We start from the raw sequence: 11,165 nt of genomic DNA, 5'->3' as shown, positions 1-11,165 counted from the left end.
GATACAGCTGTAGGTCATATTCTTAATTAGTGATTGATGAGGAAGGGCCCAGCCCATCCTGAATGGTGCCATCCCTGGGCTGATGGTCCTAGTTCTATAAGAAAGCAGGCTGAGCAAGCCCTGAGGAGCAAGCCAGTAAGCAACACCCCTCCATGGCCTCTGCATCAGCTCCTGCCTCCAGGTCCCCACTCTGCTTGAGTTCCCGTCCTGATTTCCTTCAGTGATATGTAAGTCAAATAAACCTTTTCCTCCCTGACTTTCTTGTTGGTCACAGTGTTTCACTGTAGTAATAGCAGCCCTAACTAAGACAAGTTGGTACCAGGATTGTGGGGTGTTTTGTGAGACTGAGCTGACCGTGATGTTTTGGGAGGATTGCAGAAGGACTTAAAAGTTTGGATGAAAAAAACCATTCAGTGTTGACAGCTTAGTGGGCAGCTGCTGGAGCATGGAAGATAAGGATGTTGAGAGCGGTGCTGACAATAGAGGCCTGGCTTGGCAAGGTTCAGAGGAAAGCAAAGACTCTGCTGGGCCATTTGTGTGAGGAATCTGTGGTGTCTGAACAGCTGGAGCTGAAGAATTAGCTGTGACTAACAAAAGACCAGCACTGTTGAAGAGAAATTTTTGTGTGACTGAGACAATCAGTGCTGGTCAGCCTCAGCTGAGGAACTAGCAGTGCTTAAGAGCCCAGCATCATTAAGGTAAAGCCTTCTGGAAAGTGTTTTCTCGGGGTCAACACACAGGTGCTGTGTTCCAGAGGTGGCCAAGGCTGTTGCCAACAGAACTTGGTAGTGTAAGAGTTACCCAGGTGGTATTGGTTTTGAAGGCCTGAAGGAGTGTGGAGATCAGCTGAGACTTGGCTCTGTGAGAAGCCAGGAGAGGCCACTGGTGAAGGTGCAGCCTCAACAGCAGTTGAAGGCCCAGGATTAAAGGGACCATGCAGAGAGCCTTTGAGAGGCTATTGGGGAAGTCCATCCCAGTTGCAGTAACATAAGATGACCACCAAGAAGAGCAACAGCAATGGAATGGAGCCTTCTGGAGCTTAGAAGACAAGCTGTGTGTGCTGCAGGTGGTGGGGCTGGAGAAGTGACCCAAGCCCCTTGGAGGAGCCCAGAAGATCATCTGCAAATATTAAACAAACCCACAAAAGAGAAACACGAACACAGTGTACAAATCTGGGGCAAAGCAGTCACTGGTAAGTCAGTGTAAGAGGAAAAGCATGAGAAGACAGTGTAAACTGTATCCTGTCCTGGTGTAGAATTTGCTAGATTGTGTATTTCCTTTAACAAAGTCAGTTTCAGGGAGTCTGTTCTTAAGGCAATGTAGGTTTTCTCTACTGTGTTCCTTGCTCTCTTCTGAGTCTTGCTCACTAAATGAACTGTGAGCATCTGAATTATTCTGCAGTCTGTTTCAGGCAATCTAAAGTAGACTTTGCTTACAAAAATAAAAATAAAAAACGTTACTCTTCAGAGTTCTTCCAGCCCCCCCCATTTCCCAGTTTCCAAGCCCCTTCCACATGTAACTGTTTGTTACAGTGGCACCTCCCTTCCAGGTGTTCTACCCACATAGCACAGTTTGCTGAGGCTGCTGTAGCGAACTGCCTGTGTAGTGATTGCGAACTTTACAGCTTCTGCCTTCCTCAAGGCGGGAGTCTGTCTCTGGAAGGCTCTGCATGTCAGCAGCTAGGTCACATTGAGACACTCTGCTGTGTAAGACAATAGTCACAGGATCTAGAGATTAAGGTATGACCTGGAGAAGCAGGGCATTATTTAGCCTAACACATTTGGATGTTTTATACAAGGGCCCACATTTTCACACTGGTTGTTAGTGTGGCTTTAAGAGCATGGCATAATGGAAATGGACCAAAGAATATCTTTCAAAATAACTGACAATGGGTTCTCAGAGGTTGTAGGCCTGCATATTAATGTTACCTCATGTAACAAAACAAAGCATCGTGGTTGCCCTTAGGAGACAGGATGAAGTATCTGTCAGCTTGCAGAGGGGATCATGCCTTCAAGGACTTCTGAGCAAATGGGGAGGTGATATCTATCCCCTTGACACACTGAATGCTTTAGTGTACTTGTGGCTTCAACACAAGACATTTAGTCTCTCCAGTCACGATACTAAATTAATTCTAATAATGATGGTAATTTAGTTCATAATATACATTTTGCTTCAGAATATGAAGGGTAGCCAGGGTTTAGTGACATTTGGGGTTCCTCAGTATAAGTAAAATGTCCTGTCATCTTTACAACTACAGCCACTGAAGTCTACAAGCATACAGTAAGCTGCCACACATGACCGAGGATTGTCTTGGTCACCGCCTGCAACCGACCATGGAGAGAAATGTGGCAGCTCAGAGTCAAAAGAGAAAAGAATAAAACATACATTTTCCTAACATTCTAAAAAGGCTAAGACAGCAGATGTGTCTGGTTTTGTTCTTTGACTACCAGGTTTGTATCTGTGGGAACATGTTTTCGAAGGCACTCTTGATCCCCGGACGTGACTGCGCAATGGAGGGAAGGACAGTTGATTGTAGAAAGAACACAGTACAGGTACTGTTAGACAACACTGACCTTGCCTGCCGCGTGACGCCTCATGGACCTACCTGAGGGAATATACTCTCATAAGTATGCTCTATATTTTATCATATAGTATGCACAGTATATTTATACTTTTATAAACCTATTTTATATCTTTATGCTTCAGCTTGGGAAGAATACAGAAATCTATCCTGGGAATGAATAAATAAATAAATAGGTCCTGCTTACACTTTAGTAAATGTTTTCTTATTAAATTAGACATTTCAAGGTAATTTTGGAGGGAAAGCTGGAGACCTGCCTCAGTGGCAGATGAGTTGCCTGGCATGTGCCAGGCCCCGGATTCAGTAACCAGTGCAGAGAAGAAAGAAATTAAAAGTCTGTAAATAAATCCTGGGGAGTCTTATTTCTGTTTTGGTTTTAGCTGATGATATGGAAAACTTCATGTCCTACATTTCATACACTTGACTGGTAAATGAATACAATGTTCTATGCCTTAGAGGATGAAAGTAAACATTACTTTCATGATTTTCTTTTCTTTTGTAGCTAGGTTACCTGGAAATACTCAGAGTCCAACTTTTACTTATTAAAACATTGTATGTCATATCTACTATGATTTACGTAACTATGTAGGCTCCCTTTTTTTCCAAAATTCAAAACTGTTTCTGTTTTGATTTTTAGATTCTAAAGAACCAGTGCATTGCCAACACTTTCAAGGGTTTTACTTTTATTTAACTTACTTATCACTGTATAATTTATTAAGTTTCAAATAGAATTAAGATGATTTTAATTAGAAAAAACATAGTTTTATCATGAAGGTACTGTTTCCAGTTGGCTTTTAACGGAAATAAATATTAGTTGTTTTTACATGTTTACTTGGTTTTTGTTATTGTTGTTTCAAGACAGTGTTTTTCTGTGTAGCCTTGGCTGCCCTGGACTTGCTTTGTAGACCAGGCTAGCCTCAAACTCACAACGATCTGTCTGCCTCTGCTTCCTCAGTGCTGGGATTACAGGTGCATATCACTGAACCCGACTTGTCCCTTTTTGTGTTCAATTAAATATTTTATATAATGTTAGTACAAGAGGACATGAGGACATGAATACATGTTAGATCATGAATACATGATCCAATCCAACCTGCATTCCCTCCCCACCAGTTCCTTCTCTGTACGACCCACCACTTCTCCCTTTAACCTTATGTTCACATGTGTGCCCACATACACACCTCGGCAGCCTGCAGCTACCAGCTGGTTTTGAGAACAGGTTTCTCGTAGAAGCTTAGTGATTAGGCTAGACTGTCTGGACAGTGAGCACCAGGGATCTGCCTCTCCATCATGAATCAGCCTTTTATCTTAGTTCAAGAATTGTCCTTAGGTCCTCATGCTCACGGCACAAGCACTTTACCAACTCAGCTAGCTCCCTGGCCTGTCATTGCTTGACTCTCTCAGAGGAATCATACATGCAGTGTAAACAGGTATTTAGCCTCATTGTTCTAATCTCATTGTAGGTTGTATGTATACTCCTAAACTTCACACTAGTTAGATTTCACTGCTTGAAAGAGTAAGTGGATCTTAGTGGTAGGAAGGCTGTCATAGAATGTGCAACACCTTGGGTTCAATGGCCAGTCCAAAAAAAAAGTGAATGTCTATTGCATGCATAAATTGCTTTCTGTGTTTGTAGTTGAGCAGTGAACATGTCAGTGGACTAACATTGCAGAGACGTTTCTGGAATTGAACTAGTATATAGAGTGGAATATGTGAGACTCTCATTTCTTCACTGAAGGCACAGTCATGCCTGTCACCCTAAGCTTATGATTACTTGGTATTACCACAGTGATAGAAAAGGGATTAAAGCAAAACATCATTAACTACCACCAAGAAAGGCTAAGCCCAGTTTGCCTTTCTGAGGTTTGTATGCAAGATTTTATGTCATCATGGAAGAAACCGTGTTATTTCCTCTTAGAGAACTTTGTAGTCAAGTTCTGTGACAGATTTTTAAAATACCTTATTAAACAATGAAAAGTAGTAGATAATGTATCCAAAATTGATGAAGTCTTATAGAATCGCAAGTTGTAGTCTCAATGAAGTTACACTGCTACTAACTTAAGAGAATTCCAAAACTACACTGTTTGCACAGTTGTTTCAGACTCAAATGATTTCTCTGGGCTCTCTATATGGAAGTGCTTACTCTGAAGACATTTTTCAGTTGAGGCAAACAGTAGAAAAATATATTGAACATTGTAAGTTCTGATGCTTACACATATGCTAAGTAACCCACAAGAGCAAATTAGAATTCTGTACATGATTATTTTCAGTTAATGGATTATCAGTAATAACCTTAGATAATTAGAACATAGCACTCACTCTGAACATTATACTACTCATACACAAGCCTTATTTTTATAATGTTAGTGTATAGTAGGAAATTTTCCTGTTTTAAGTGTAGTAGCTAAGGGTTGGAAATACAGCTCAGTTGGTAGAACTCTTACTGAACATGCACACATCTGGGCTTGGCTCATGGACAGGGAGTGGGGCGCCACATGGACAGGGAGTGGGGCGCACATTCTTATTCCTAGCACACCGAGAGTGAGGGCATCCATAATTCTCTCCCTTAACTAGATGCTCAGGCATCTTTACCCCTTCTTCTCTTGGGCCTTCCCTCACCCTGAGCTCTCTGGGAGGTGATCTCCCTACTCCAGGATGTTCTGTGCATTCCATCCTTCTCTTCTCAGACCATGTTCTGTCAGGTGCTGCCTCTCTCTCCTTCATTTTCCTCCCCAAGTACTCTCCGTTGATCCTCATCCAGAATTTCAGAACGGTTGTCCACACAACCGTTCTGAAGATGAGTTGCCGGGTAAAAGTGGTTGCCCTTAACTCAGACAACCTGAATTCAACCCCAAGGTCTGCATGGTGGAAGGAGAGAACCAACTCCTCCAAGTTGTCCTCTGGCTGTCACAAGCACACCTTGGCAAACATGCACACAAATCCTTTGAATTATGTTAAGAATCTCCTGAAGCTTGATGCTTTCCTTTACATTGTATCTTAATGCCTTGCCTTCAGTGAAGAAATGAGAGTCCACTCTCATATACTAGCTGAATTTCTACATCCAAAGCTTTCTATTATTCTGTCCCACTTGCTCAGAAGAACTTGCATTATACAAATTGCACTTCCAAGAGAATATTAATTAAATCTTATTCTAGATTTTATATAAAATTATTGAAATTCCTTTGTTCAGTTTTGTTTATCTCTTGCTTGTGGTGTGTTGTTTTCGACAGCTTCATCACTGGCCCCGGTGTGGTTCCAGGGTACTTCTCCATAGACGTGGACAATGTGGTCCTTGTGTTAAATGGAAGAAAAAAAGCAAAGATCACCCATGCCACCCAGTGGTTACTGTATGCACAGAATTTAATGCAAACCCAGAAACTGCAGCATCTGGCTGTTGTCTTGCTTGGAAATGAATACTGTGACAATGACTGGATAATGCAGTTCCTCAAAAGAAATGGAGGCTTTGTGGACCTGCTTTTCATAACATACGACAGCCCTTGGATTAATGGCGCAGATGTTTTCCAGTGGCCTTTAGGTGTAGCAACGTAAGTACAAAATAAGAAAGGCATCCCTCGGGTGTTCTGAACAGAACAGGGAAGATGGTGTTTTAAATGGCAGTAAGCTCACTGGTGATGAGGCATGCCTATCTTTCCTACCATCCAAAAGAGTAACCTGGAGCCTCAGTGGCAATAGTAACTGCTTTGTTGTATTTTACCATCTTCTGAGGAGAACTGAAGACTACTTGTTTGTTCTAAAAATAGATATAGGATAAAATTTTAAGCTTAGTAGTGTCCTGAAGAGATGTTTAGCAGAGAATGAACAAAGACAGAGCCATAATTCTACTGAAAACAAATACTGTTGTGGCAATATTTTTATATACTGTATAGACTTCCCTTGGGTTTGTGATTGGCTGACTTGATGTTAATCTCAAGTGTAAAAGCAGAGGTTAATTAAATGATATTTAGGGTCCTCAATATATAATCATCCTCCAGTTTAAAAAAATGGAAAACATTATTTAAACTTTCTGTGGATAGATTTTTAATAGTAAGAGATAGGCTCTCAGTAGTATATAAACGTTCTGAGGTCAGGAGTTTTCTTCCCTGATTTAAAATAGTTCTGTAGAAATGGGCTATAGAGGTGGCTCAGCAGTTAAGAACAATTACTGCTCATATAGGAAACTCAGATTCATTTCTAAGCACCCACATGCTGTGTCTCATAGCCATGTGTGATTACAGTTCCAAGGCTCTGAATCCCTGTTCTGAACTCTGTGGGCGCTTGGCTACACATGGAGATAAGCAGGCAGACAAATATACTAATATACACATAAATTTAAAAAAAGTAAATTTTAAAATAATGCTTATACACTGTAGGTACTCACATATTTGTGTAGGAAATGAATCATCTCACTGATAGAATTAAATCCGACATTCGTTATTATGTCACTGGTTACCACCATTTGTAGATTCAGACTGCTTTAGCTGTACAGATGTCACTAGAGAAATGCCAGGGACAGGTATTCCCACCCCTACATGGAAAACATTCCAGGCGAACAGGTTTAGGCTGGGACCAGCCTTAAAATTTCAAAAACTTTGTAAGTACACCCAACCTTCAGAAAAATCTATTTATTGAAAAGAGTCTGTATTTGTAGAAATATTTATACTTTATCCACATTGTATGACATCACCTACTCACCTAATAGAAGACAGAAGCATAGTAATTCTGGTGTTGCCAGCCTCACCCTGTTCCCGATGAGGAGATATTGGGTAGCATCCGGAAACCTTTTGGTTGTCTCAACTGAAGAGGGGGAATTATAACAACTGGTGTCAAGGGGGTAGAGCCCAGGAATGTTATTAAACATGGTGCAGTCTATGGCACTCTTTCAAACAAAAAGTTATTTGACCCAAAATGCCATAATAATCTTGTATACAGCATAGACTACAGGCACACATTTATATGCAAACCAGTGCCCATGGAATGAGCCTCCTCTGTATAATAACAGGTTTGTTGTAAGCGGTGATTGATATATCTTCTCGTAAACTGCTGTTAGTCCTAAACATCTGTATAACCAAATCACCACACAGAGACTGGGTTTATTTAGTTAACCTAGAACACAGTGCTGGGCAATAGCTACTCCATCCTAAACCTCCAAGCCCTCATGGTTTCCTAACATTTAGATTTCCCACGTTATACATGCTTTTTGTGAAATATTGATCCAGTCCATCCCCATGTAGTTCCAAGATCTCTCCTCCAGCTCTCTCTCCTAGCTCTCCTCTCCTCCCACTGCCCTCTGGCTCCTCCCCTCTTTCCTGTCCTCTGGCTCCTCCCAGCTCAACATTGTGTCTAATTTCTTTATTTTGGACTGTTTGCACACAGTTGAGACAGGATGCTTAAAATAAGTATCACAAGGCAATATCCGGATTGAAACCAGACAGATGGGGGGGGGGAAGATATCAGCATTTGAATAAACAAGGGTAAGGTGTATACATTTCAAAAGAATGTTATACCAACACAGGTTTTATTCATTGTTTTATTTTTGGAATTTTTTTGAAATTAACTTTTCAGAGTTCATGATTATAACAGTATATTTTCTTTTCAGTGGACAAATAGGACTGTTTATGTCTATGGTGTACAATGTGCTTAGAAACCATTGAACTTAACACATGGCTTAACAAGCCAAGCTGTGGGGCATCCTGCCATATAGTAATTCATTACTTGCTTTTATAGATACAGAAAGTTTCCCGTGGTTGAAGCAAACAGGTCGATGATGCATGATGAGAGGCCCTACATCTGTAATTTTTTAGGAACTGTCTATGAAAACTCATCAAGACAAGCACTGATGAACATTTTGAAACAAGATGGAGGTGATAAACTTTGTTGGGTTTCTGCAAGAGAGCAGTAAGTTCAATGTTTGCATGGTTCCTTCCTGTTGCTCTCCAATCCGAATGTAACCTTGTGTACGAATAGGTTTCCAGAGAAACAATGGTAACTGCTTATTCCAGCCTCCTGTCTGAAGGTACAGCAGTAACTAAAACTTAGGAAACTGGCTTTTCTCCAGTCTTTCCCATTATACTCAGGAAGCAAGTATTGATGGAGTAATTGAAAGTCATTTTGCAATAATTTCTTTTGCTATTAAATAAACACATGGAGTATAAAGCTGAGTGGCCAGGGAATGGATGCCTAAAACATATGCTTCTAGATCTAGAAATTTATTTTTTAATTGTGACAGAAATTGCCTTCTAGATGGATATCACTAATTACAATGAATTTAACACAATTACTGTTAATGTAATTGTATTAAATTCATTTACTCTGAGTTACCAAACAACTGCCAAATGCCAGAAACCATCTTACTCTTAATAACAGTGAAAACAAAACAAAAACAGTGCCCTCATGCCACTTGTTGGTGGAGACAAGTAAAACAGTGTGTGTCAGGAGATGGTAATGCCTTGTAAGAAGAGAATTAAAGACAAGAAGGCCACAGAGAGGACTGAGGTGGAGGGTAGAACATTTGTTTTCAAGGAGCGAAAGAGAGCACCAGGTGGAGGGCTACATTATATACAGGCCTGAAGAGGGCACAGGAGTCAGCAGGGTCCATTTAGAGAGGGGAGCCAAAGCAAAGGACATAAGGCACGGGGGGTGCTTACACAGCAGCTGAAGGGCTGGTGAGTGAGAGGTTGTATGAGAAAGGAAAGTCTTACTGGAGGAAAAGGACTAATAAAATGGTTCTGGTTGAGCTGAGTTAGAGGTCAGGTAGTACCCTCTGCTTCTGCTGCTTCTAGACCATTCTGTCCTAACCTCTTGACGCCTCTTCAGTCTCCCTTTAGAGATTGGAGCTTATTTCACTAAGAGAATACAAATGGAAAAGAATGCCAGGCCCAGCTTCTGCATGTATGTGGCCTATATATTCATTCCATTCTCAAGACCACAGCCAGATTGAATGTTAAAATGTTTATTGCTTATGTCGTTCCCTCATCAGAACACTACAGGTGAGTCTTCTGTGAGCAGACTTTGTGGTTTTTGACTGCTCACCTCAGTTCCTCTATTTCCAACTTGCTGGCCTCCCGACCAGTTCTTGGGCATAACAAGCACAAGCATGACCTTCATCTTTGTTTATTCTCTACTCTTCCCCACGTCTAAACTAGCCTGCCTGTTCACATACAGCTCTTGATTCTGAGCCCTTGGCAGTGAAACATTCAGTAATCACCCATACGAAAATGCAGCCCTGTCACTCCAGAAGCCCCTCTGTGCTTTTCCTCACAGGGCTTCAGACTTTCTAGAAAATGTCCTGACTTAACTCAAAGACCTAATGCCCACCACTGGATACAGCACAGCTGCATCAGAGTAAGACAAGAGAACTCAACACTCGGGAATTACGCATTGAATGAATACACCCATTTGAAGATTGATCACCGGATATTTTTAAATATACAGCAATAAAATGTTCAGATTATTGTCAAATGTTCAAAACAAAAAACTTGTTTTAGGCAGTCTTACATAGCACAGGCTGGCCTCAAACTCGGTATTTAGCCCAGGATGATGTTAAACTCCTGATTCTTCCTATGCCTCCCAACTTGTAGAATTAGGGAATTATATACCCAGTTTATGGATAGATGATGATCAATACTAGGTCTGAGTTCTAGCAGCTGGGCTATACCCACACCCCCAAGCCTTAAAGAAGTTTTAAGAAATGTGTTTGGTCCAACATTTTCAATGCCTCTCATATTTATCATCTCTATGATGTGTTCACATTTTTGATAACTGACATTAAAAGATTTGCTTCAAAAAAGATGACATAGGAAAGTAAAACTTTACAGGGATTTCTTTGTTGTTTGTTTAATTTCCTAGGTGGCAGCCTCAGGAGACAAATGAAAGTCTTAAGAATTACCAAGATGCTTTGCTTCAGAGTGACCTCACTTTGTGTCCTGTAAGAGTGAACACAGAGTGTTACAGAATATATGAGGCCTGCTCGTTTGGCTCCATTCCAGTGGTAGAAGATATGATGACAGCTGGCCACTGTGGAAACATGTCCAGTCACCACAGCACTCCTCTGCAGTTACTCAAGGCCATGGGTGCCCCCTTTATCTTCATCAAGGACTGGAAGGAGCTTCCTGCCATTTTAGAAAAGGAGAAGACTGTAACTTTACAAGAAAAGATTCAAAGAAGAAAAATGTTACTTCACTGGTACCAACACTTCAAAACAGAACTAAAGTGGAAATTTACTAATATTTTAAAAAGCTCATTTTTTATGAATAATAAAGGTTAATCATACCTAGTTGTAAGTGTGTGTTCGTAAGTGTGAATATGTACAGCACTTGATAAGGCGGCTCCATCAACTCAGTTTCACAGAAGGGACCAAATGTTCTCCTTTTTGGCTACTGCTGTATACAAGATCAAAGAAATGGCGATATTTTACTGAGGCTGACCTGGCAAGATACTTAAGTGGTTAAAGGTGCTTATTGCCAAGCCTGATGACCTAAGTGCAGTCCCCCAGAAACCACATGGTAGGAGAGAAGTGAGTCTCATGGGCTGTCATGTAACCACCCCACCAGCGTGCACACACAAACACATCAATTAGGTGGATAGA

General features: G+C 41.0%; 1 pseudogene; it reads left to right on the top strand.

The window, feature by feature from the left end:
• The first annotated feature begins 1,122 nt into the window (after positions 1-1,122).
• Positions 1,123-10,832, top strand: LOC132648623 (ribitol-5-phosphate xylosyltransferase 1-like; annotated as a pseudogene).
• Positions 10,833-11,165: the final 333 nt, after the last annotated feature.

Source organism: Meriones unguiculatus, chromosome 17 (assembly GCF_030254825.1).
Source record: "Meriones unguiculatus strain TT.TT164.6M chromosome 17, Bangor_MerUng_6.1, whole genome shotgun sequence".
Lineage (NCBI taxonomy): Eukaryota > Metazoa > Chordata > Mammalia > Rodentia > Muridae > Meriones > Meriones unguiculatus.
Note: the sequence above shows the minus strand (reverse complement) of the source record. Positions and strands in the feature narration are given on the sequence as shown.